Source organism: Gracilinanus agilis, chromosome 1, assembly GCF_016433145.1.
Source record: "Gracilinanus agilis isolate LMUSP501 chromosome 1, AgileGrace, whole genome shotgun sequence".
Classification (NCBI taxonomy): Eukaryota; Metazoa; Chordata; class Mammalia; order Didelphimorphia; family Didelphidae; genus Gracilinanus; species Gracilinanus agilis.
The window spans coordinates 215,537,573-215,559,218 of NC_058130.1; the positions used below are offsets into that span (position 1 = coordinate 215,537,573).

Genomic DNA, 21,646 nt, shown 5'->3' on the forward strand with positions numbered 1-21,646 from the left:
CTTTCTCACAGCCGGGTTCTGCTCAGCTCCGGCAGGGTGCAAGAGCTGGTGTGGGGTTCTCCCTTAGCGCCTCGTCCCTCTCCTCCCCCCTCTTTTCTTCCCCCTCCTCCTCCTCCTTCTCCTCCTCCGCCCTCACCCTCTCCCTCTTCCACTCACATACTCTCGCAGTCCAGGGGTGGAGGTTGTTTTTGTAATTCTTGAATCCCAGACAGAGACTGTAGGGATATTTCTTGCGCCCTCTCCCTCCCAACACCCCCCCCCCCCGCCGCCCCCGACACACACTTTGTGTGTGCGTGTGTGCGTGTGTGTCCAATCTGGTTATAAGGGAGGCAGCTAATAACTGATTAAATTGGTTACTTCTCCCATGAACCTTTGAACCCCCTGGCTTGTACAGCCAGTAGCCATACTCAAGAGCCCTGGGTGGTCTGATGTAGAGGTGGAGAGGGGCCAGGCTTGCTTTCTTTCTTTCTTCCTTTCCCTTTTCTTTTCTTTCCTTCTTTCTCTGGTCATCTCCATGCACAGTGTGACAAAAGCAAAGAACACAATGTTAATAAATTATGCTTCAAGGATGACTTTTGCAAATTCAAGTTTTAGGATCCACTCCCCCCAAAATACCCCCGCCCTATCCCCTTCTCCTCCACCCCTCTTTATCCTTTCCCTTCCCCCCAGTTTTGCTAAGGAAACACACACAGACACACACCACTTACAGTCGGCAGACATTCCATCCAATAATGCCCATCTCCCGAGATATAATCTGTAATACAGTATAATAGACATAAATTGTGTTTCCGTGACTAAAGGAAAAGCTATATGTTCAAAGAAGACAGAACAGAGAATCCGGGAGCCTACTGTCAAGCAGGAAAGCTAAGGGAAAATAGCTCCCGGCTGGAGAACTGCTTGTGTGGGCTTTGATCTGGGGGATGAATTAGAGTAATAGCCCTGTGTGTTGGCATCCAATACTGTAACAATTTAATAGTTTTTCTATGCTTCGGAGTGTTTTCCAACAAGTGATGTAAACCAAAGTCATAACAAAGGTTCTGGGACTTGAAAAAGGTGTATGCCACAAGATAATCAGATTATGCCAGGCCCGCTATTTTCCAGGGAAGCTGGGGGGAGAGGGGATGGTAGGGGAGAGCAATGCTAATATGGAAACAGGAAAAAAAATTGTGTAAAGTTAATCAGAAAAAATTATAAATGGGAACAGTATGAATGCTAGTGAAATGAAATTATTTTATTGATTTATCCTAAGGTTAGAGCTGAAAGGTCCTGAAATGTACCCTCATCTTGACAGATGAAGAAATTGAGGCTGACAGAGGCAGGGAGATTTGACTAAGGCCAGACATCAGCACAAAATTTAGGACTACTGTCCCTCAGGTCAGCATCCCAGAGACGCTACCACACTTCCTCTGTCTTTACTGATTGACTGGAAGTATATTAATGAGGGAAGCAGTGGAGAAAAAAGGAGGAGTTATGGACACCCGTGGGGACAAAACGAGGGAAATTAGGGAGAGAGCCACTGCCCTTGATACCAGGAAAGAGTAATAAAAAAAGGTTAAATCTCCTGCTCTCTCACTTGACCCTTAACCCCAGGATGTCCATGTTGGTACAGATTGACAAATTGGGCACTGTCATGATAGTCCTGGATTCCCCTGGAGTCCCTTACCTTCATCAACTCTAGCTTCCTGTTAGGTAAATTTGCATATTTCTAAATATCTTGTATAGTCCATAAATAAGTAATTACAGTCCTAAACAATATGGGAAGGGGAGGGGAGGGAGGGAAGAAAAAAGCTATAAGAAAGAAAATATAAAAGTATCTTATTTTGGATAAAGCATTGTAATGATGCCAAGAAAATTCAATTTTAAATCATAAGACCTAGGTTCAAGTAAAGGATATGCTACTCACTACTCTGTACTCCTGTTTCCTCACATGCAAATAAAGGAATTGGAATAGATAGCCTCTACATTAAGTTTCCTTCCAATTTTAAGTATTATCGAAGTAGAATTTTTAGAGAAGGCACAAATGATTTATAAAAGGAAGCCACAAAATCTTACTCTGTGAACTTACTCTATGAATCTTACTCTGAACAACCCCTAAAATAATGTAGACTTTTAAAGTAAAATCAACTGTTGTCTTTGAGACTTCAAATTACAAAGCCTCCAAAAGCAATCATAGAATTTCCAACATGGGAGCAGCACTTTTTTCCACTTGCAAACAGGCTGCCATTCCAACAGTGAGTCCCAGATAACAAGTCTAGATTTACTTAAAAGAAATTTTCAAGGGGAACATACAAACTCAATTTTAATCCTATTTTCCAAGTCAAATACCATGGCATCTCTCACTTGTAACACTGACCTCAACTTGGCAGAAGAAAAATAGTTGTGGCATATGCTTCTTGCATCAACACTGCATTCCATTGAAGGGAAACACTTTTAGCTCTTGGATTTTTGGCCGTGGTAGCCAAATACGTAAGAGTTGCAATTACAGTATGGGGTGCCTGACTGACCATCAATGATGAATTATCTTGTGGGCACATTGTCTCCAAATTTATCTTCGAGTATGACTTCCATCACATATCTGACCATAATTCTTCCAAGCTCAAGAATTGTCAATAGAGCCCTGTTGCCTCTGGGATTAGATATGATAAGTACAAACTCCTTAGCTTAGTCCAACAGAATAAAAGAAATGTCTTCAAAACAAACAAACAAATAAAAAACCAACTCACTGGTGGTCCTTCTTTTGGAAGCTTCCTAGTATGCTTCTATTGCCTTTTGAGAACACTATATACTTTTTACAAGATTACTATATGCTTATTTTATAATAGGTGATTTTGGCAGGTAACCACATAATAAATTTCTTTTCCTTTTTTAAAAAAAAGATATATATATATTTTTCCTCTAAATGCTTTATTATATTTTCCTATTCCCTGGAAAAACATACAAACTTTGACCAGATCTGTCATAAATGAATAAAATGGGGAGATACTTTTGATTTTGCATTTTTGTACTTAGTTCTTTAGAGAACAGCAAGCATAATTTTGGAAATGAAGAATTTCAAGGTCTTCGGGGTTATCACTTGGGGCCAGTTTATAAAGATGGTTCCAATACAAGTAATAAAAAAATGAGGTATTGGTACTTCGAATTTTCAATTTAAAAAATTAACAACAGCATAGATTTAGGTATTGGAAAAAATAGATTAAAAATAAAGCTCAGAAAGCTCATCTTACAATAAAAAAATTGATAACTTAATAATATATATTGAGAGACTGGGTTCTAGGGCCTTGTTTATTTCTTTTCACTCTCTCAGGAATGTTTCCTAACAAAAGTCCAATGTGCCTCTGACTATAGTAGGCTCAAAGGACATTAGGATATCTAGGTGTAATGTCCAGTGGTTTGTTTTTGTTGGGTTTGTTTTTGTTTTTGTATTTAACCCCACAACTGCTACATCAATGTTTTTTTTTTTCCCAGACTAACTTGTCCTAGTTTTAACACTGATTATTAGTGGTACCAATGTGGTACTACTAAAATGTGCATATTAGCTCTTTAAAAAAAAAAAAAGAAGAAAGAAAACCTTACCTTCTCTTTTATAATCATTACTAAGTATTGGTTCCAAGGCAGTAGGGCGTTAAGGGCTAGGCAATCGAAATTAAATAACTTGCTTAGGGTCATACAGCTAGGAAGTGTTTGAGGTCAAATCTGAATGCAAGGATCCTTGTCTCCAGGCCTGGCTCTCTAACCACTTATCCACCTATTTGCCCCCTTATTAGCTCTTGAAACTAATTTCTTTTTAGTTTGGGTTCAGCTTAGTCCACTTAAATGTTAGGATTCCAAACTGATCCCTCCTGATCTACTAGCTTCTTCCCTTGTTGCCTACAAACATACCCAGGTTTCCTCAATCATTAAAAAAAACGAACCCAAATTGTAATTTACTATCCACTCAAGCTATCATCCTATATTTCTTCTCCTTATCACAAGCAAATTGCTAGCAAAAAATGTTTGTAATCTTTGCCTCTATTTCTGCACTTCTCACATGCTCCTTAACTCCTTAACTTCAATCACACCCACATGAGAGAAGTCTCTTTCTCCATGGTCACCAATGATTCACTTTTTGCTCAATCCAAAGTCTTTTGTTTAATTTTCATTCTTCTTAACCTCTCTGCAGCTTTTGATGTTTTTTGATACTTCTTCATACTGTCTCCTTCCTAAGTGTTTATGACTCTCCTCTATTGCAGCCTTCCTTTTTGTTGTCTGAACAGTCCTTCTTAGATCCTTTTCTGGATCATCAAGAATGTTCTCTCTCCTATTTATGGGTGTACCCTTGATCTTTGTCCTGGTCCCTCACTTTTCTTTCTCAATACTCTCTCGGTGAGCTCACCATTGTACTAATAATTCCAAAATGGCTATATACAGCCCTCATTTCTTTTTTGAGGTTGAAGCCAACATCCCCAGTTGTCTATTAGACATATCTATGTAAATGCTCCATGGCCATCTCAAACTCAACTCAACATGTCCTAAACAGAATTCATTATGTCTCTCCCAGAATCCTCCTCTTCTCCTAACTTTCCTATTTCTGCTAAGGGCAACATCATTCTTTCAATCAGTATGGTGGACTAAAAGAATCATCCTTAAAGCCAAGAAGACTTGAGTTGAATCTGGTCTCTGACACATACTGACTCTGTGACCCTGGGCCAGTCATTTTTCTCCTCAAGGTTCCAGGCAACTCTCCAAGACTAGAAGTTGTAGACAAAGTGACAACTTACATTAGAAAAAATATATATATTTCTTTACCTAAGAGTTCCATATGTGGCAATATCAGTTTGTTGTGAGGGTCATTTGTCTATTGCCCACTGGCATTGGGAGTATATTTGTATGCTTGAAGGGAGGCAGGATAGATATCTCTAAACTCTTTTCTCTCAAGAAAGAATTTAATTCCAACCAGGAAGGGAAGCAAGAGATTGGGGCTGGAAATTTGGCCTCTCTGCTCTCCTCACAGAGAAGGACTATTGATCTAGAATTATATTTGCTTCCTTGAGCATTATTAGTCAAGGGTTTTCAGGTATAGTCTAACTTCTGATCACCACTCATTATTGGGGAACAAGGAGGACCCCTTTTATAGCTAAGGTTTGACCTTTTTCCCACCAAATCCCTATTCCACAATTAACACACAGATAGCAGTTAGCCAAGAAATTTATCCAATTTGATAGCAAGACAAGAAAATCAAAGAAACTCTACATGGGAGAATATATACCAGACACACAGAGTGAAGGAACTCGCCCATTGGGAGTATGATATCTTGGCTCAAACAAGAGTGGGGATCCTGGATCTCACCCAAGAGGAAATATTCCAAAGTCTCTAGTGTTACAAACTGGAGTTACGAACATGATGGATGGAGATTGACCACTTTATCCATGTCTTTCCAGAATCTTTTCCTTCAACAACCTAAAGTAGGATTAAGGTCATCTGTTTTCTTTCTAAACTAGAAATCAGAAGTGCTCAAACCAACTAGAGACATCAAAGTATTTCAACCTGAAGCAACCCTAAAGACTCAAGAGTCAAGCTCTTCTACCCTCATCAACTGCACCCCAACCCTCGTGCAGGTCAGGGCCTTTATCTCCATTGGTGGAGAGTCCCGTACCAAAAGGTTTTGTGACTAAAGCTACACTAATACCACTAAAATCTCAAATCCTATCCCTTTCCCTACTTTATGGTAAAAAAAAAAGCCCTTCCATGTACGTGATCTCATTTAATCCTCACATTATGATGTTGGTCATAACAATAATTGTGATTTCCATAGAACTTCAAAGCTTTGCAAAGTCCTTTCCTTATCAAAGCCCTGGGAATTAGCTCATGCAAGTTCTATTAGCCCCATTTTACAGATGAGGAAAATGGGACTCAGATAGATTAAGTGATTTTGCCCAAGGTCCATAGCTATTGAGAAATAGAACCCAGGCTGAATTTTAGTTCTTTTGATTTGTTTTCAAGGCCTTTCTCCCTACTATTCCTTTTTACTCAGAGAAATCAATCTATGTTTTTCTCTTTCTATCTCTCTGTCTCTGTCTCTCTGTCTGTCTCCCTCTTCATTTGATCATTGCAAATGCTTTTCTGTTGTTGATTGCCATAGTGACTAGGTTATCAAATTGTTATTATGTTGTTATGAACATCCTATTAGTAAATTTGTTGTTGTTTTTTAGTCATTGCAGTCATGTCTGATTCTTCATAACCCCATTTGGGGTTTTCTTGGCAGAGATCCTGCAGTGGTTTGCCATTTCTTTCTTCAGCTCATTTTACAGGTAAGGAAACTGAGGCCAACAATGTTAAATGACTTATCCAGAGTCACAAAGCTAGTAAGTGTCTGAAGCCAGATTTGAGCTAAGGAAAAAAATCTTCCTGACTCGATCCATTGTGCCACCTAGCTGTCATAGTAAAATATCAATAATGTATCCAATCAGTAAATACTATTACCAGGAAAGGTCTCTTATAACAAGTGTTTCTATATCCCACTGGATGATCCTAGTAAAAGTGCCTTGTATTTTCTAGTTTTAGTGAATTCTCTGTCATGATGAACACTATACAATAAATGTTATCTCTGCCCCCTGACAACCAGTATTCATTGCCTATAGCAGTGATGGTGAATTTTTTAGAGATGGATTGCCAGGTCCTGCCCACCTTCACCCCCCAGACAAAGTGCCATGCCTGCCTCCCTCAGAGACTGAGTGCCATCCCCCCCCCACATGCTAGGTATGCCCCACTCTTTTTCTCCACATATTGGAGGGAGGAAGTGCTCCCATTGGGCTGCTGGATGGAGGGGGTAGAGGAAGTGAGGGATGTCCTCAGCAAGTGGTAGAGACAGGGAGAGGAATCACCCAAGAGCTCTGCTTCCCTCCAGCTCTACTGCCTGTGAGCTGCCCATGTTACCCTCTGTGAGCTCCCATTGGGCTGCTGGGCAGAAAGGTGGGGGGCATGGAAAGGGGAATGGGAGCAGCTCCACCCAAATCTCTCTGCCTTTCTAGTAATTAACTTGTGGGGGGTGGCCATGTGCCCACAGAGAGTACTCTGCATGCCATCTTTGGCACCATGCCATAGGTCCACCATCACTGGTCTATACCCTTTACTCTTCTTTAAAGGAATTCTTGGGAGAAAATTGTGGTGCTTAAGAATTTAAGAAGACTCAGATTTGAATCTCGGCTCAGTTACTTATAACCATTGTGATCTCAGGAAAGTCTCTTTATCTTTCCTGGGTCTCATTTTCCTTTCTTATCTGTACAGTGAGGTTCCTGGATGAAATAGTCACTAATTTCCTTGAAGGTCCAAATCTATGCTCAATCATCTAGTGGGAGGATGCAAAATAAGTGCTTTCTTTGATGCCAATCTAGCATTCACTTTTCATTACCAAAATTTTCCATTTTAAACTTATTGGTGAGAGGCAAAGAGAGTCAAGCTGTTGATGAAGGCAGTATGTGTAGTAGAGCGGGTACTGAACTTGTAGCGAAGAAAGTTTGAGTCCAAAGCCTTGCTTTGACACTTGCTAACTGAATGACCCAGGGGAAATCACTTACTTTATACCTCAGTTTTCTCTTGTGTGAAATGAGAACATGCATTAAAACATTTAGGAGGCACAGTAGATAGAACACAGGGCACCTTTGAGATAATCTTGGCAGCTAGATTGTGCAGTGTATAGAGTGCAGAAGATTCATCCTCCTGAGTTCAAATCAGGTTTCACACATTTATTAGCTGTATTACTCTGGTATTGGATTACTTAGTATTCTATTTCTTCTGCTTTTAAACTAGGCATTTTGTATTTTTGTAAATATTCCTCCATATCACCTAGATTGCTATATTTATTGTCATATAATTGAGAAAAATAGTTTTTAGTGATTGCCTTAATTTCCTCTTCATTAGAAGTGAGGTCTCCCTTTTCATCTTTGAAACTGTTAATTTGGTTTTCTTCTTTCCTTTTTTTAATTAGGTTTACCAGTACTTTGTCTATTTTATCTGTTTTTTCAAAGTACCAGCTTCTAGTCATTTATTAATTCAATAGTTCTTTTACTTTCAATTTTATTAATTTCTCCTTTGATTTTTAGTATTTCTAATTTAGTTTTCAACTGGGGATTTTTAATTTGGTTGCTTTCTAATTTTTTAAGTTGCATGCCCAAGCTGTATCACTCTGGGCAAGTCACTTAACCCTATTGGCCTCAGCTTCTTCATCTATAAAGTGAGCTGAAGAAGGAAATGGAAAACCACTCCATTATGTTTTCCAAGAAAACTCCAAATGGGGTCATGGGGATTTAGACACAGCCGAGACAATTGAACAACAGCAAAAATGTGCTAGAAATTGTCCGAAGCCTGGAAAATGCAAATGACAAGCAAAAAGAATGAGAAATTTAAAATTTCCCAATGGAACAAAGGGTTTCTGAAGCATAAGAATGTTCCAGGTTAACAAAGTAGCAAAGACAATAAGAGAGCTGTACCAGATAAGCCTTTGAGATCTCTTTTAATTCTAAATCTATAATCTGTATTTTTTCTGCTATTGATACCCTTTATCTGATAATAACAAATTAAGAATACAGAAACACCATGTCTTCCCATTGAAAACCATCAAATATACAATATTTTCCATGGGAAATATTTAAAATACAATTGTTGTCGTTCATCCCTCATTGGAGATGAGGATCAGTGTCATTGCTGCTGATGCCTTTTGACTTGCCTGTGAATTGGATACAAGTGAGGCAGAGTTTCACAAAGTCATCAGCCTTGCTCTCTCTTCCAGTAATTGAAATCCACTGGCAGGACAAAAGTCAAGAAGATTGGTGATGGCTTAGGCATATAGTGGATGATGTTGGCATCTTCAATGTTTGATGAAGCTCTAAGGACTTCACAGCACCTGCTTCGGCTGCCTTTATGGGCGTTGAAACAAATCTACCCATTCAGCAGGTAGACATTCCCCCAACTCATGGGTTTGAGGTCCATCAGTTATCTTCAAACTTGTTTAGCACACCTGTTAAGATGCTTTTATGGGGCTATGACTGCTTTGCATGCTATAGATTCTTGGAATCACAGGTTAGGAGTTGGGTGAAGGTGAACCAACGTGAATGAGAAGCTCTGAAAAGGTTTTGGCAAACCTTTAGAGCAGAGGTGTTAGTCCTCCCTGAACATCCACTAGACCCCATAAAAAGTAATAATAATGAGATGTATGCATATATGTAAAACATTTTGTACACTTACAAGTAAAATATAAATGTTAGCTCTTTTCATTATTTATAGTAATCTTAAAGACTCTGGGGAAGAATTAACTTTAGGGTGTATCAAGTGGAGCAAGGGGACAAAGTGAGGGGAAAGAATACCATTTCATAAGCCCAGGAAATGGAGAGAAGGAGAGAGTGAAGGCTTCTTTTCCAAGGAATATGAGAATCAACAGAGCCCATATGGTTTGGGAGCTTGTGCCAACCCATTCCTTATTGGATCACATGTTGAGTGATGAAAACATTTGTGCCAAGTATTTATAATATGACACATTCAAGTTACTCTATATCCCCAGGGCAGTGACTTCAGAAAGGGGTGAGGATTAACACCAACCTCCCCATTCTGGGTCCTCTCTCTCCCTCTTTTCCCCTTTCCACCATTCTCTATCACTCTTTGATTCTCCTCTATCATAATTTGCTCTCAAGAAAAGACAAAATATGATTAAGCCCTTCTGTTCCACCTTACTAAAATGTCTGATTATAGAACAAAAACTCCTTTCCTAGTAATGAAGTTGCATCTATTATCAATAAATAGGGAAAGAATTTTTAGGGAGCAGCCCATCTTCATAGGCCTAGACATCATTATACTTGGGGGCAATGAAGTGGCTTATCCTCTCAGAGAGGGAGGAAGGGAGGGAAGGAAAACTATGGAATGCAAAACATTAGAAAAAATGTTTAAAAATTGTGTTTATATGCAATTAAGAAAAAAATAAATATTACTGAGCCAAAAATATCATTTGTCTGCTCTAGACTTAAGAAAATGATGAAGCAATATCAATGTCTTGCTTTCTCAGAGGTGGTCGGAGTAGGAGAGATAATTCATAGCGCAATTAAAGAAGAAAGGTTACAAATAAGTAAATAAGACGTATATTTTTTTAAAAAAGAAAGTGATAGAGAAAATGCTAATAATGTAAGTTAAACTAAAATTGTGTCTTGCCTAGTTCGTTTGTTTTTCAAAGAGCAGGTTGTTAAACATTAAACAACACATCCTTGTGTAGAAGGTCACATTTGGGCTGAGATTTTAAGGAAATTAGAAATTCTATGAGGTGGAGGTGAAGAATGAGCAAATTCCAAATGTAAAGAGATAAACTCTACAAAGTGCAGAGATGGGAAATGGAAAATTATATACGAGGAAAAGCAAAGTGACCAATTTGATTGGACTATAAATGTGCATGAAGAGGAATAATGCATAATAAGCCTGGAAAAGTGAGCTGAAACCTATTCTAGAAGGGCACAGTCATCACTGAATAGATAGAAAGAGAATCTCATCATGCCACAACAATGTTGGGGCTAGGACAAATGGTGTGGGAGACCAGGGATCAGGGACTAAGATAGCAAATAAATGGCCACTGGCCTCTGTTGCCAGGCAGGGTTAAAAGTCACTCTAAGGTGTGATCAAAAATGGATCCATTCTCTCTTTTCATTATTTCCTTTTCCTTTACTAAGGTCCTCTCTTATTTGCCATGAGTCGCCATTGATTCAGCCTGGGTTGTTGGGTTGTTTTAATTGCTTTTTTCTTTCCCCATAGAATCTAAGACATCAAGGGCAGGATGTCTTTAGTGACTGTGAAGGTTAAATGGTTGCACGTGTATCCCATTTCTTCTACTTTATGGCCCGAATTCAAGGGTAATAATGGAAAACTCATTTCCCTGTGGATGAAGAAAATTACCTGCAATGAAAGCAGACATAATCAGGCATAGGAAACCAGGGATGGTAAAGACTAAGAATCATAATCACAGCCAAAGTTGAAAAAAAGATCCCAAACTCAAGTATAAAGACAAGGTCCTTTCAGTCTTCAATGTGGGAGATATCATGTGCTAATTACCAGGCATGGTCATGAAGGCAGGATGCTAAGGATGAAAGGAAACTTAAAAATCATTTAATCGAAATCCCCTCCTAAAACATAAAAAAGAAACTGAGGTCCAACTAGTTAATGGCAGATCTGGTGCTAGAATCCAAGTCTCTCTAAGGCTGTTTCCCACATCATTCTACTCTTACATCCCAGAACTGAAGTTTGGGGGCAAGAGGAAGTGGGCAGGGAGAGACAGGGGCATGAAAGTAGGAAAAACATCTGGGTCTAGTCACTAATGTATGTTGGGGGGTGACAGAGAGCCCAGAGCCAACCAAGGCTTACTCTGAAAACTAGGGGCCAGGAAATACTGCCGTGAAGAGTTAATAATAAAGATACATTTAGTCCAGGGGAACCTATCCTCAGTTCCCTTCTGGCTTAAAGATAGTGTCTTTTGAGGCAAAGACCCCACAAAATAAAAGATTCTGGTTGTTAACTATTTTTAGAAACCTTGTCTGGTAAATCTACGAGTCAGTTGCCATTGTAAAAAATAAATTCCTCTCTACTCTAGCAGGTGAGAAAATTCCAAGGTTTCTCTGGGCAATTGCTACATTAACCAGTAGCCACATTCTAAAGCAATTGCCCTCCTTCTGTGACTTTTCACAGTTCAAATCTTTTATAACTTCCTGTCTTCTCCTGCTCTCAAATGAAAACTTCTCTGTTCTGGGCCCCCATTTACTCAACTATGACACCGGTGAATTGAGGAAAAAGGAGGAAAGCTCGTAAATGAATTCTTAAAATGTAAATAGCTCATGATAAGTTAATATGTCAATGATTCTTAAATGGTATTTGGATTTTCAAAGGGAATATCTGATTAAGATGATACCCAGTGGAGTTATTTACTTGAGAGTGAGAATTTCAGACTAGTGGAAAGCTTGTGGGAGAATGAATTTGGGGCAAGAGATGATTTTATTGTTGTTGTTGTTCAGTCATTTCAGTTGTGTCTGACTCTGTGACCCCATTTGATGTTTTCTTGGCAAAGATATTAGAGTAATTTTCCATTTCCTTCTCCAACTTTTATAAATGAGGAACTTTTATAAATGAGGAAACTGAGGAAAACAGGGTTAAGTGACCTGTGTAGGTCACAAAACTTTGTAAGTGTTCAAGGGGATGCTTTGGTAACTCTCAAATTACAGTTTCCGAGTGACTGCTTACTATGACTATTCATGTAAGTTAATGTGACCTGAAAACTACTTATGCTGCCTATAGTTAAATATAACTATCATAGAGACCAGATGAGAGGAAGCTTGTACTACCAGAGTATTATGTAGTAGGTACATTCTTGTCCCATCGGCAACTACAACTACAATAAACATGATGTTCCAAGTCTTGGAACTTGGACCTGATAGAAGGGCATTGAAGTTTTATATTCCTGCAGGAAAATATGCCAATAGTAATGGGATGTCATTAGAATTAGAAATCAGCTGATAAATATTTAACAATCAGTGGGGAAGACGGGTATGCATATACAGCTATATTTAAGTTCAATTTATATTATTAACATTTTTCCTATCATTTTCTTGAATCAATTCGCAAAACAATAAATCAAGCCTGATTTGTAGTTTACTAATTTCCAAATTATAAATCCTCACACTGAAAATTTAATAATCAGCTCTCTTGAGTCCTTAAGCACTGGCTCTTAGAAGTAGGGAAAGATGGATGAAAATCAAGGATATAAAGGGGTACTACAATAAGTCCTATTTCATTAGGTCTTGATCAATGACACATGTAAAACCCAGTGGAATTGCTTGTTGGCTATGTGAGAGGGAAGGGAGGAGGAGAGGGAAAAACATGATTCATGTAACTGTGGAAAAATATTCTTAATTAATGAATTAATTTCTAAAAAAAGAATTGGGGGGAAAGGGGGGATAAGTCGTATTTCATGAAACTGACTAAGTCCAAAGGCTGACTAGAAAGAAATTATGGCTCTGACCAAATTATGAACAACAGAGAATTATGAATGGATTGGTCAAACTGCCATACATGAGCAGGTTAGAGAGGAGACCTGCAGACATTGATATGGTTTCAGTTGACAGGGAATGATAGTCAATTTAATTATCAGCTAGGTGGCACAGCGGATAGAGCCCTGGAACTAGAGTGAGGAATACTTATCTTTCTGAGTTCAAATCCAACTTCAGACACTTACTAGCTATGTGACTTTGGGCAAGTCATTTAACATTGTTTGCCAGAGAAGGAAAGGGCAAACCATTCTTTGACAAGAAAACCCCAAATTGGGTCATGAAGAGTCAGACATGATAGAAACAACTGAATAACAACAACCTAAGTGTCACGGTTTATAACTGACAAAATATTGTATTGTTTTCTCTAGTTTGCAGGTGGGAAGAGTAAGAGAAAGCTTTCTCTCAAGATTTTGCCAAGGAAGAAGGATGTCTTTAATCGGACAATCGCTATTGGGATACTTCTAACTATTTTTTTCCATTTTTGCTTCCATTTCAGTTAAATACTTTTGCTATTCCTCTGCTTTCATTGCCTAGGTTTCTGTTAGCACAGTAATAAGTGAATTTTTTGTCCTGGATTAAATTTAAAAATCCCTAGTTTCATACTAGGTTGGGGGCTTAAGCCACACAGTATATGCTAATAAAAAAATTCTCCCTTTATATGAACCCAAGCCTGTTCAGACCTTTTGTGTTGGCTAACTAGTTTATGGCACATCTGTGAGTTGAGGGACCTTAAGAAGTCACTTGGTCCATTTCCCTGTGTGACATGTAGCATTGGACTAAGAATCATGAAACCGATCTAAGTTCTAATCCAATTTTTGGCCACTTCCTCTGTGGAAATGGGCAAATTATCTCTTTTCTCTGGATCTCATTTCCCTTCCATGTAAAATGAGGGCATTATCTCTAAAGTCCCTTCTCTCTTTAATAGTCTATGAATCTATAATTTTGTAACTCAAAGGCTCTTGTTGGCTTGCTCTAAAAAGCAGGAATATGCCAGACACCATCCAAAAATAAGTCCATACCTCCCTGCAATCTGACTTCTCTTAGCAATGAAGCATTTTTTAGCATTTATCCAGCATATCCCACCTTCACAATATCTTACAGATGGAAATCAATTCCCACCACACGGCCTCTTACTTTGTCACAAATGGGAAAGCTGGGTGAGCGAAAGAAAATGATTTGCTTAAGGCCTCATGTAGCCTCAGGTATTAGACACTGGATGGATTAGATGGGACTTTCTCCTCTGGAGCTCAGGGAACCTGGGGTTCTTCCGGACCAGGGCTGTTTTATCAATTAGGCAATGGAAGAGTTTTGGGAGAGCCTGCAGTATGATCAGAGAAGAAAAAAAAAAAGAATATTAACAAAAGAATTTTGGGAGTGCAATTATAGACAAACAGGGGCCTGATCTAAGGACACCTGGGTCCCAGCTGGAAACCCATGCCTTACCCCACTCCCACCCTGACACTATTATCGACATCTTTATGTGCCCAATAACTATTTCTGAGTCTCCCACTAGTACATAGTTCCAGCACGTAATTTTGTTTGGGGAATGGGGGTACTTACAATGAAACAGTTGGGGTGGGAGAAGGAGGGAAGGAAAGAGAGAAGCACAAGGAAGAAGTTTCAGTAGAAATTTATAAGATCAATATAGAGGGAAAGAAGGATAACTAGTATGATTGTTTCATATTTTAGGTGAGGTAATTAAGGTCCAGAGTGGCTTGCCAAAGGTCACACAAGAAGTTAATAGCAGAGGTAAGATTTGGGCAGCTAGGTGGTTCAGTGGGTTGAGTTCAAATATGACCTTAGACACTAATTGTATGATCCTGGACATGTCACTTAACTTTGCCTCAGTTTCTCCATCTGGAAAATGAGTTGGAGAAGGAAATGGAAAACTACTCCAGAATCTTTGCAAGAAAACTCCAAACAGGGTCACAAAGAGATCATACTGAAATGACTGAACAACAATAAAAAAGATTTTGAATGCCAGGCTTTGGGTCCAAACTCTAGAATTTTTAAAATCACTCCACAATGCCTATTTGAAGGCATCACTGGTCCCTCAAACTCAAAATATTGAAAACTCAATTTGCATTTCCTCTAAACATAGATCTACATCCTAATCTTCTTGTTTTAACAAAACAAAGTTAATTCTCCTAGGTCCATTTGGATTTAGGTTTGACGTAAAGCCAATTCCATGACACTTCAATCTAGGCACTGAGGGAAAGTAGTAAAGAGCTTTCTCTCCTTCCATTCATTCCCTTGAGTAGAGATAGCATGTCGAGTGTCATAAACTGAATCTAGGATGTGCCAAAGAAAAAGCAGTATGGCATGGTAGAAAGACCACTGGTTTTGCAATAAGATTGCCTGTGTGACCTTGGTTAGACAAGTGCTTCAACTCCTCTCAGCATCCATTTCCTCACCTGTAAATTAAAAGCATTGAACTCCATCAGCTCTGAGGTCTTTCCTAGTCCTAAATTCTATAATTCTTGGAAGAGGAAGGAAGTTCGACTGACTGGGGGAAAAAAGAGGTATGGGTTTTTTAAGGTACAAAAAAAGGGAGGAAATAAGTTTTCTTAGGAATTTTAATAGAATAAGATGTGGGGAGGTGAGGACCTTAATTTTCCTAGGAACTCCTTAAGAAAAAAAATCTTAATTTCCAAGTATATAGCTTGCCTACCCAAAGACAAGCTGGGAGGGGAGGAGGAGGAGGAGGAGGAGGAGGAAAGAGGAGACAGAGAGAGACAAGAGAGAGGAGAGAGATGGAGAGATAGAGTCAGAGAAGGAAACAGGGAACCAGAGATAGAGACAGAGAGTCAGAGACAGAGAGACAAACAGAAAGAGAGAGAGAGAGAAAGAGAGAGAGAGAGAGAGAGAGAGAGAGAGAGAGAGAGAGAGAGAAAGGGAGCAACTCAGCAAAATTAACTTTTAAAAAAATCATTAACAAATTGAGTACATTACTGCATTTTTTTCCTTAAAAGAAATGGTAAACAAAGTAAACTTTTTTCATTTTATTTTTTTTTCTATTTGAGTTTCTTTTCACATAAGCATTAATATGGAAAAATGTTTTATATGATTACACATGTACAATCTATATGAGATTGCATACCATCTCAAGGGAGATGGAGGATGGGGGTGGGGGGAAAGAGGGGAGAAGGAGAGAATTCAAGATTCAATATTCTTTGAAAAATGTTTGAAACTGTTTTTACATGTAATTGGGGAAAATGTTAAATTTAACTTAAAAAAAAAAAAGAAATGACAAAGAGATCTAGCCCTACATCTTGTCCCACATGCCCCCAAAACATTTGTGTTTCAGGCAGGCTTTGGCCTAAATCAGGATTTTTAACCTTTATTGTGTCATGAACTCCTTTGGCAGCCTGTTGAAATCTATGGCTCCCTTCTTATATGAGTCATTCTCCAACTGAACCATGGTAAAAAAGATATGAACACAATTTTTGGATGAAGAAATCAAACCATATGAAAAATACTCTAAATCATTATTGATTAACAAAACACAAATCAAAACATCTCTAAGATATCATTTCAGGATAAGGCTTTTAAAAAATTAAAGGAAATCCTTAATTTCTGAGGGTTTTCCCATTCTTAATTCTTACAACAATTGTACATTGGAGTAGTTCTGTGAGAAGTGAAATTTTATCAGTGAAATTTCCTTATAAAAACTCAAGGCTTATTGCACTGGAAGAAATGAGAGAATTAAAGAATCCAGATGATCATGGAAAGGCCTTTGCAAATTGATGCATAGTAATGTAAGTTCAACTAGGAAAATAATATACACAACAATTACAATGATGTAATTCAAAGAACCCCCCACCTCCCCCCAAAAATTAACATTGAATTCAATGAATCTTTTTTTTTTATTTTAAACTCTTACCTTAGAATCAATACTGTGTATTGGCTCCAAGGCAAAAGAGAAGTAAGGGCTACACAATAGGGGTTAAGTGACTTACCCAGGGTCACATAGCTAGGAAGTGTCTGAGACCACATTTGAATTTAGGACCTCCAGTCTCAAAGCCTGGCTCTCAATCCACTGAGCCATTCAAACTTTTAATAAATAAGCTTAGCCCTAAAGAAGAAATATGAGATTGTTATCTCTTTCCTCTTATTGAAGAGGTAGAGGATGGGATGTAGCATTGTATTTATTGCAAAATCTTTAATCTGTAAGCATCTTTAAACATCTACTATGTGCCAGACTTGAATGATGCTGGTTAGCTTACTGAACCTCTCCCCCCTTTTAAAATTCTTTATTATAAGTCTAAGGGCTGGCTCTTAGTGGTAGGGGTAGGGTTAGAGAATACATTTCAAAATAAAAATTATATAAGACCAAAAATATCAATACTTTTTTGAGTGGGAAAAAACTCACAAAGAGACTTTCCTTTTTCATGGAACCTACAAGTAAACTCTTTCTCCTTAGGAAAATAAAGAGAGAGCTCTATTAGCATGTGAAAAATCACCAACCACAATGCCCTCCCCCAAATTTTCCTAAATTTGTATTTTCAAATGCTGGATTTCCTCAAATTTCTTTTTCTAAGAAAAATAAAATAAAAAATGTTTTCACATCTCTTTTGACATAGTTTTCTGCAACTCCTCAGACAAATGGGGCTTACAGCAGTCCAGACTAAATCAGCTTATCATTCTCAAGAGATGTCATGTATAGGAGAGGATTCTTATTGTTGTTCCTCTTGAAATTCATTTGAACTAATGATACAAAAACAAGAATGAAGAAGATATAGCAAAATTTTGCTTGTGCTCATTTTTTTTAAGCAGCAAAGCAAGTGTTAGAATGTTCTCTAAATACTTGTGGCTCAGCTCATGTTAACGCCAGAAAACATAGGAGAAGGCAATTAGCATCTGGCATTTCTTTCTTGGCCAGCAATTGTACGTGCATTGAGTTCAGAAGCCAAGCACTGCATTAAAGACGGATGAGATCCAAATCACTCTTTATATAGCTCCCCAGTCTAGTGTGATGAATAACCAAAGACAAAAATGAGGCAAGAATTGTAAACACATATAATATAAAGTATACATTTTTGATCAGTGAGCTCCCTTCTTTTCATTGCATTGGGAGCCAATATCATCTTACTGCTGTTCTGATCCCTTCAGATAAGCAAGCCACTTCTCTAGGAAAGGAAAATATTTAGATTTGTTCCAACATCATTGTATATAAGTGGGAGGGGGTGGGGGGGACAGAGATGTCGATCAAATGGTTTTGTGATTTGAGTCAATGGTTAGAAATAAAAGAGTATGTGAATAAGTTCAGAGTGAAATTGACCTAATGCTATAAAAAAAGAATTGAGGATCAACTATTACCGAAGAGAACAAATAAATCTTCTAAGAGGTCTTCTTGGTGGGCTTGAGTTTTCTTTCTTTCTTTCTTCCTTCCTTCCTTCCTTCCTTCCTTCCTTCCTTCCTTCCTTTCTTTCTTTCTTTCTTTCTTTCTTTCTTTCTTTCTTTCTTTCAACCCTTACCTTCCATCTTAGAATTAGTACTGTGTATTGGTTCTAAGGCACAAGAGCAGTAAGGGGGGTAGGCAATGGGGATTAAGTGAGTGCCCAGAGTCACATAGCTTGGATGTGTCTTAATCCAGATTTGGGCCTGGCTCTCAATCTCCTGAGCTCCCTAGCTGCCCCTGATTTAATTTTCTTAGGGGAAAAAAATAGTGCTATACATGAAATAAAAGCCTACACTTGGCTATTTCTTAAATCTTGCTCTTTGTATTACTTGATATACATTGTTTTTTTTTGTTTGTTTGTTTGTTTTTTGCATGTTTTTCACATTTCCTATGAGGAGTATGTGGTGAGCCAATTCTTTGGGAGTCTTTCAAGCCCATTCAATTGTTAAATTTTCAATGTGAGCATTTACACCTAGGAAATCCCCAAACAACTACACATTAGGGCTTGATGGATTATTTGGTTTATTGTCCAGATTTAAGAAAGTGGTGGAGACAATGTTAATGATGCAGATTAAACTTTAAAATGTATCGTGCAATTTCTGAGAGGTGGTTGTCAAGCATTTATCAGCATAGCTCTGTATCTACCTTTCTGTGCATTCTTTCTTCTCTCTTTTCTTTCCTTCAACCTTTTTTTATCCCTATTGACTAGCACAGAGGTGTGTGTTCATCTTTGTTGAAATGAGGTAGAACAACTAGTTTACTCCTTTCCAGTTTTCTCCATACCCATTTTAAACTGCCACTTATTTATCCCAGCAGTTTAAGTGGCTGAAAAAGGATTCCTGACTCCAAGTCCAGTACCCTATCAAGTATGATCTACTTCTTCTCTAAATAAGAGCTCTAAGGAATTTTTATACCTGAAATCAAATAGAAGATTGGGATTGTGACATTGTTCCGAGTGAATAAGAGAAAAAGACACTTGAAATATTTGGTGATTCTACTTAGCTGCTTGGATATTTTGTGTTTCAAATGATCCTGTTCCCTGGAGGCAAGATTCCTCCAATGGAGAGAAAAATCTTCAAACCACCAAGACTCTGAGAACTGGCAGATTCTTTTCCTTGTGGAAAGAAAGAAGCTAATGATTTTTCCATTAATTTTATACTAGGTATAGAGTGGCCTCTTTCTTTTAGCCAGTGAGTCAATTAGTACTTGTTAAGCACCTCCTTTGTGTCAATCAATCAACCAACATTTATAAATATCTACTATGTGTCAGGCACTGTACTAGGCACTGAGAATATAAAGAAAGGGGGTGCAGTCCTTGCTGTCAAGGAGTTTAGAACTAATAGGGGAGACGGCATACAAACACATGTATAAATAAGATATATGGCATAAATTGGGGATTGTGTCAGATTAAGGACAACTAGGAAAGGCTTCTTTTAGGAGATAGGACTCTGGTTAAATCCTTTCTGAAAGACACAAGGAAAGCTAGGGGACAGAGATGAGAAGGGAAATAATTAAAGGCATAAGGAATAGCCAGTGAAAATTCTCAGAGACGGAGTGTCATGTTGAAGGAATAAGAAGGACACCAGTGTCATCGTCAGAGAATTCCTGGAGGTAAGGTATAAGAATCCTGGAAATGTAGGAAGGGACCAGCATTTTCTTTAAAATTAAAAAAAATCCCCTATTACATATTTTAAAAATTTCATAACATTTATTTTTTTAAAGTTTTGAGTTCCAAATTCCCTCCTTTCTTCTGACTCTCCTTCCCTTCCTCCCTCCCCTCTCCACTCCCTGAAATGGCAAGCAATCTAATATAGAGTTTATATGTGTAATCACATAAAATATTTTCCCATTTTAGTCATTTTGTGGAAGAACAAGAAAAAGAAAGAATAAGGAGAAGGAAAAAGCAAAGAAACAAAGAAAGGATGTTTCAGTCTGCATTCAGACTCTGCCAATTCTTTCTTGGAGGTAGATGGCATTTTTCATCTTGAATCTCTGGAATTGTCTTGGATTACTGAGTTGCTGATCATTCATTCATTCATAGTTGTTCATCATGAAAAATTGCTGCCACTGTTACAGTATTGTTCTGGTTCTGCTCACTTCACTTTTCATCTGTTCACATAAGTTTTTCCAGGTTTTTCTGAAATCATCCTGCTTGTTATTTCTTATAGCACAATAGTATTCCATAACTATTATATACCACAACTTGTTCAGCCATTTCACAATTGATGGACATCACCTATGGCAGGAAGGCCAACCAACAGACTATGAAATAGTCCATGTGTAAGATGATGAGAGCCTATCGTAGGGGGATGGTATTATTAGAGGAGAGAAGACAGCATTTATAAGAGATGTTACAAAAAGAGAAATGACAAGATTTGACAACTACTTAACACTAATAGGGAAGTTGGGAAAAGGGAAAGTTTTAGGGAGAGAAATAATGAGTTCAGTTTTGGACTTGTTGAGTTTAAGATGTTTCAGGATATCAGTTGGAAATGTCAGACTGGAAGTCAGAAGAGAAGGTAAACCTGGATAAATATTGGAAAGACCTATATGAACTGATGATGATATAAACTGAGTTAATTGAGCAGAACTAGGAGAACATGCTACACAGTAACAGTAATATTTTAAGTATAAATATGAAAGACCTAGTAACTCTGAGCAATACAGTGAGCCACCACAACCCCAAAGGGCTCATGATATAAAACATTATCCTCCTCCAGATAGAGAACTGATAGACTACGAGTGAAGATTAAAATATATTTTTTTCCTTTCTTCATTTTTCTTCTTTTGTTTTATATGGAACATAGCTAATAAAAACATTTTGCATGATTTTATATGAATAATAGGTATTGTATCTCTTGCTTTCTCACTGGGTAGGGTAGGGGTGCTGGGAAAGAGAGAATGTAGAACTTATGGAAAAATGTTTTTTAAAAAAGGAAAAAGAGGGGGCAGCTAAATGGCTCAGTGGATAGAGAGCTAGGATAGATAAGAGGATCTGGGTTCAAATATAGCCTCAGACATCTCCCAGCTGTATGACCCTGGGGAAGTTACTTAATTCCAAATGCCTACCTTACCTCTTTTTCCTTGGAACCAATACTTAATATTGATTCTAAGAAAAAAGGCATGGGTTTTTTGCAAAGAAAAGAAAGTAAAAAGAAAAAAAGCTAGATAAATAGATTTGAGAATTATCTGTTTATCA

General features: G+C 38.0%; 1 pseudogene; it reads left to right on the forward strand.

Annotated features, from left to right (window-relative positions):
• Window positions 1–2,183: 2,183 nt before the first annotated feature.
• Window positions 2,184–21,646, forward strand: part of LOC123249775 — a 32,953-nt pseudogene continuing 13,490 nt past the window's right edge.